We start from the raw sequence: 7,145 nt of genomic DNA, 5'->3' as shown, positions 1-7,145 counted from the left end.
ATACTTAAGAGAATATTTAGTTACAAGTATGTCCATCACTGTTTTTTTCTTCCTGAAAGGAAAAACAGGAAGCCATATAAATATTTGTCCAACAGTAATATATTGTATGGCACAGTCCTATAATAGAATAATTTGCAGTGTTTAAAAAGTGATTTTATAGAATAATATGAAAACATGGAATGACATTCCTCAGGAAAAAAAGCAAATTGAGAGTCATGCTATGAAAGACACTACAAAGAGGGTAAAAAGACAAAATATGGTAAATCATATATTGGATAAAGAACTTGTATCCAAAATACAAAAAAAAGTCTTAAAACTCCTTAAGAAACTAAAATCCAATTTTAATATGAGCAAAAGATTTAAACAGATACATCACAAAAAAAAATACTGATGGAAAATAAACATGAAAAGATACTTAACATCATTTGTGACTAGTGAAATGAAAATTAATACAACAATGTGATGCCAGTACACATCTATTCGAATAGCTAAAATCCAAAGCACCAATAATACAAATTGCTGGCAAGGAAGCTAAGCAACAGGAACTCTCATTCATTGCTGGTGGGAATGCAAAATGATATAGGCACTTTAGAAGACAGCTTAGCAGTAAAGCAAAACATAGTCTTACCATATGATCCAAGAGTTAGGCTCTCAATTATTTACCCAATTGATCTGAAAATATATGTGCTTGTGCACAATATGTGCATGCACATGAAAAATCCACATGCAAAAATATTTGTGGCAGCTTTATTTATAATTTTCTAGAAGCAGCTAATATGCCTTTTAATAGGTGAATGGATCAACAAATTGTGACACATACATATAATGGAATAATATTTAACAATAAAAAGGAAAGAGCTATCAACTCATGCAAAAATATAGATAAATCTTAAATGCATATTTAAAAGTGAAATAAGCCAATCTGAAAAATTTGCATACTGTATGATCCAATTTTTATGACATTCTGGGGAAAAACAGAAACAAACAAAAAAACCCTACAGAGACGTCAAACAGATTTATGTTGCCAGGGGTTTAGAAGAGAGATGGTTGAATAGGCGAAGCATAGGAAGTTATTTTTTGGGTGGTGAAACTCTTCTGCATACCATATTGCAATGGTAGATACCTAACACTGCGTTTGTCAAAATCTATAGAACTTGATAGCACAAAGAGTGAAACTTAAAGCATGTGAATTTTCAAAAGTCATTTAGGAGACCAGAGGATCCCAGGATGGAATGCAGGCTATGACAAAGGAATTTCCATTAGAAATGTATAAAATGACCTCACTGAAGAGAGTGAGGGTGAAAGTGCCAAACTAAATAACTTTTTGGAATGAGTGGAAAGTAAAACTGTATATAAGCACTGTACTCTAATTGGTAAAATTATTTCCCATGAGGGTAGGAGTTAACAATTCTGAAACCACCATACATGCATACTAGAATTGAACAATTAAGTAAATAAATGGCAGATGGTGGAAACTAGGTTTCTCATTAATGGAGTAGGAGTTTACAGAGAACCAAGAAAATAAGTCTAGAATGATTCATGTACTGGATAAGAGTTGGAGATATCAGCATGAACTCATATTTAGTTTACTATAGATACAAATGAATATATAGGAAAAAATAATTATAGACACATTTGCATACACCAGTTAGTGTACACCAGATACATGTTTTCTTGCTCTGTTAGCTGAGAGAGTCTCAAAGCAACAAATTCAAGTACCAATGAGCCCACTCAGTGCCCAGATATTGGTTTCTAATACCATTCTCCAATAAAAGAATCCAGAGCTCCTTGGAGAAATGGCTGATTTCAGGTCAGGCAGAGAGAATATAAGTCCAAAGCATCTTGTAAGTGCCAGAAAGTAAAACTTGCTAAAGAAAACCCACAACAATGGAGCATGGGAAAGGGATATAGCAGCCAACTGAAGAGCTCCCAATGGACAAACCTGGGACAATTTGAACAAAAAGATAAATAACAATGTTGGATTGTAACCCACCATATTGAATAAATATGAGTTAATATTGTTACAAATAAGTGATTAAATATATAAGTGAGAGAGAATAAAAATAGATAAATTATCTATCAAGAAGAAGTCCAAATAATTTACGTAGATACTCCCCCACTTTAAGGAGTAGAACATAACTCTTATTTCTTAACAGTGGGCTCCATGCAGTGACTTCCTTCCAAAAAGCACAGTATGAAAAGGGTAACTTCATTGTGGAGAGAACTGACAAGCTACCTCAGCCAGATGATCGAGGTTGACATCTACAGTAATAAGTCATGCTGATAGTACATATCCTTGATATGTTGGGATGATAATGGCATTTATGGGGTTCTCCTCCCAACTATTCATAACCCCAGCATAATCATGAGAAAAAAACAAACATCCCAAATGAGGGACATTCTACAAAACAACCATTATTATTCAAAATTGTCAAAGTCATCAAGAACAAGAAAGTCTGAGAAACTCTTATAATCTAAGCAGCCTAAAGACACACAATTATTCAATGTAATGTGGTAGCCAGGATGGGATTCTCGAACACAAAAGGAATATAGGGTAAAAAGTAAAGAAATATGAATAAAGCATTGACTTCAGTTAATAATAATGTATACTATAACAATGTGGTCTATATGGGAAGTCTCCACTATCTTTACAACTTAAAAAATTTAAGTTTTAAGTATAAATCTTAAACTAATATAAAATAGAAAGTTCATTAAACAAAGAGCATGTTCTATAATTTTTCTGAATCTGTAGATAGATAGATACTTAGATAGATAGATAGATACACATATGGCCACATAGAAAAAAGAAAAAAGCTATATCAAAATATTAACAGTGGCTATTGGTGGTGGTGTGATTAGAAAGTATTATTTTCTTATTTTGTTCATCTGTATATGTGATTTTATAATACAAAAAGAAAAATAAGTTGTGAGTCTTTATTTGGATCAGAATACTTCCCTGATTTAAGTACAAAAAGAAGAATCATATCTAGTAGTTAAAATTTCTAAAAATATTTAACAGGCACGCAGTATGGAATAATTCTGTCGGGAGAAAAATATAAAAATTACTTTTTAATTTAAAAGTCTTCTCCCAGTATGCTCTTTGACAGTGCCTAAGGATAAATGTAAAGAAGAATAGTTATTTCTTAAACTAAGAGTTTGACAAAACATAGTCAAGAAAGAGTCTCAAATTAATCTTCCAGAGGAATTCCAATTCCCCCTTTTAATTCATTCACTTTCCTGATTCTAATTTCTTATGTAATTTAAGATGTTTAAAACCTCTAGAGAGGCTGGTCTGAGGCTCCAAGGAGGTGCTCTCAGATGTCCCTTGAATTCCATTCTAAGCACACCTCCTAGAGCAGACTCTTGCCTTGTAGATTAGAAGATGATGGTTGTGCACAGCATCAGAATGCTGGTAATGTCGTTAACACCTTCTCCAGTGAGAAGCAATTAGCTATTTTCAACAAAAATGTATTCTGTAATTCCCATGGTGGCTTTGCTTACTCTTGTTAAAACTATTCAATCATTCTGTGCTTGAATTTATTTGAGATAGACCACATATATATATATAATTTAAAAAAAAAAAACAATTAAACATGGGCTGTTTTATCTCAGCGAATGGAAGATTTTGTTTTATTTTAGGTTCTGGAGTACATGAACAGGTTTGTTATTTAGGCAAACTGCATGTCTTGAGGGTTTGGTGTACATATTATTTCATCAGCCAGGTAATAAACATAGTACCTAATAGGTAGTTTTTGAATCCTCTCCCTCTTCCCACCCTCCACCCTCAAATAAGCCTTGGTCTCTGTTGTTCACTTCTTTGTGTCCATGTGTACTCAGTGTTTAGCTCTCATTTATAAGTGAGAACATGCAGTATTTGGTTTTCTGTTTCTGCATTAGTTTGCTTAGAATTACGGCCTCCACCTCCATAAACGTTGCTGCAAAGGATATAATCTTGTTCTTTTTTATGGCTGTGTAGTATTCTGTGGAGTATATGTATTGGGTTGGTGCAAAAGAAAATGCAGTTTCTGCTATTACTGTCAAATGGCAACAATCAAAATTACTTTCGCACCAACCTTTATCACATTTTATTTATCCAGTCTATTGTTGATAGGAGTTTATTCCATGACTTTGTTATTGCAAAAAGTGCTGTGATGAACATATGCATGCGTGTGTCTTTATGGTAGAATAATTTCTATTCATTTGGGTATATACCCAATAATAGGATTGCTGGGTCAAATAATACTTCTGTTATTAGTTCTTTGAGAAATCACTACACTACTTTCCACAATGGGTGAACTAATTTACATTCTCACCAGCAGTGCACAAGCATTCCCTTTACTCTGCAATCTTGCAGAGTTATTTTCGGCTTTTTAATAATGGCCATTTTGACTGGTATGAGATGGTATCTCATTGTGGTTTTGATTTGCATTTCTCTAATGATCATTGATATTGAGGCATTTTTTCATATGCTTGTTGTCCACCGGTACGTTTTTTTTGAAAAGTGTTCATATCCTTTGCCCACTTTTTAATGGAGTTGTTTGTTTCTTGCTAATTAATTTCTTTAAGTACCTTAAGATACTGGATATTAGACCTTTATCAGATGCAGTTTGCAAATATTTTCTCCCATTCTATACATTATCTGTTTACTCTGCTGATAGTTTCTTTTGCTGTGCAGGAACTCTTAGTTTAATTACTTTCCATTCATCAGTATTTGTTTTTCTTGCAATTGCTTTCAGTGTCTTTGTTATGAAATCTTTGTCAGGGCCTATGTCCTGAATGGTATTTCCTAGGTTATCTTACAGAGTTTTATAGTTTTAGGTTTTACATTTAAGTCTTTAATCCACTTTGAATTGATTATTGTATATGGTATAAGGAAGGGATCCAGTTTCCATCTTCTGCATATGGCTAGCCAGTTATCACAGCACCATTTATCGAATAGGGCGTCCTTTCCCCATTGCTTGTTTGTGTCAACTTTGTCAAAGATCAGTTGGTTGTAGGTGTGCGACTTTATTTCTGGGATTTCTATTCTGTTTCATTGGTCTATGTGTCTATTTCTACCAGTACTATGCTGTTTTGATTACTACAGCTCTGTAGCACAGTTCAAAGTTGGGTAACTTGATGCCTCCAGCTTCATTCTTTTTGCTTAGAATTACCTTGGCTTTTCAAGCTCTTTTTGGTTCTCTATATGAATTTTAAAATGTTTTTTTTCTAATTCTATGAAAAATGTCACTGATAGTTTGATAGGAATAGCATTGAATCCGTAAATTGCTTTGGGGAATGTGGCCATTTTAACATTATTAATTCTTCCTATCCATGAACAGGGAGTGTTTTCCCATTTGTTTGTGTCATTTCTGATTTCTTGGAATAATGTTTTATAATTCTCATTGTAGAGATTTTTCACTTCTCTGCTTAGCTGTTTTCTTAGCTATTTTATTCTTTTTGTGACTATTGTGAACAGGGTAGCATTCTTGATTTGGCTCTCAGCTTGGATATTGTTTGTGTATAGAAATGCTACTGATTTGTATACATTGATTTTGTGTTCTGAAATTTTGTTGAAGTTTTTTTTGTTTTTTTATCAGACCTAGGAGCTTTGGGGAAGAGACTATGACATTTTCTAGCTATAGAATCATATTATATGCAAACAGAGATAGTTTGTCTTCCTCTCCAACTTCAGAACTTGTGATTGATCTGTTCAGTGATTCAATTTCTTCCTGGTTAAGTCTTGGGAGGTTGTACGTTTCCAGGAATTTTTCAATTTCTTCTAGATTTTCTAGCCGGTGTGCACAGAGGCGTTTGTCGTCTCTGAGGGTTTTTCGTATTCCTGTGGGGTTGAGGGTAAAGTGCTCTTTGTCTTTCTAATTGTGTTTATTTGGATTATCTCCCTTTTTTCTTTACTAGTCTAGCTAATGGTCTATCAATCCTATTTATTCTTTCAAAAGACCAATTGTTTGATTCCTTGATTTCTTATATGTTTTCTGTGTGTGTCCCAGTTTCCTTCAGTTTAGCTGTGATTTTTGTTATTTCTTGTCTTCTGCTAGCTTTGGGGTTGTTTTGCTCTTGTTTCTCTAGTTCTGCTGGGGATGATGTTAGGTTGTTAATTTGAGATCTTTCTAACTTTTCTATGTGGGTGTTTAGCACTATAAACTTCCCACTTAACACTGCCTTAGCTGTATCCCAGAGATTCTGGTATGTTGTTTGCTTGTTCTCATTAGTTCCAAATAATTTCTTGATTTCTGCCTTAATTTCATTGTTTACCCAAATATCATTCAGGACCAGGTTGTTTAATTTCCACGTACTTGGATGGTTTTGAGTGAATTTCTTAGTTTTGATTTCTATTTTTACTGTGCTATGGTCCAAGAGTGCGTTTGATATGACTACAGTTTTTCTGAATTTGCTGAGAATTTTTATGGCTGATTGTATGATCGATTTTAGATTATGTGATATGTGCAGATGAGAATGTATATTCTGTTGTTTTTGAGTGGAGAGTTCTGTAGATGTCTGTTAGGCCCATTAGGTCAAAGGCAGAGATCAGGTCCCAGATATCTTTGTTAGTTTTCTGCTTCAGTGATCTAAGACTATCAGTGTGGTGTTGTCCTCTCCCATGTTATTGTGTGGCTGTCTAAATCTTTTTGCATATGTATAAGAACTTTCTTTATGAATCTGGATGCTCCTGTGTTGGGTGTACATATTTTTTTACATAAATATACTTTAAGTTCTAGGGTACATGTTCACAATTGCAGGTTTGTTGTATATGTATGCATGTGCCATGTTGGAGTGCTGCACCCATTAACTTGTCATTTATATTAGGTATATCTCCTGATGCTATCCCTCCCCGCTCCCCCCACCCCAAGACAGGCCCCAGTGTGTGATGTTCCCCTTCCTGTGTCCAAGTGTTCTCATTGTTTGATTCCCACCTATGAGTGAGAACATGTGGTGTTTGGGTTCTTGTCCTTGCGATAGTTTGCTGAAAATGATGGTTTCCAGCTTCATCCATGTCCCTACAAAGGACATGAACTTATCCTTTTTCATGGCTGCATAGTATTCCATGGTGTATATGTGCCACATTCTCTTAATCCAGTCTATCATTGATGGACATTTGGGTTGGTTCCAAGTCTTTGCTATTGTGAATAGTGCTGCAACAAACA

Source organism: Colobus angolensis, unplaced genomic scaffold, assembly GCF_000951035.1.
Source record: "Colobus angolensis palliatus isolate OR3802 unplaced genomic scaffold, Cang.pa_1.0 Scaffold95, whole genome shotgun sequence".
In the NCBI taxonomy this organism is placed as follows: Eukaryota; Metazoa; Chordata; class Mammalia; order Primates; family Cercopithecidae; genus Colobus; species Colobus angolensis.
Note: the sequence above shows the minus strand (reverse complement) of the source record.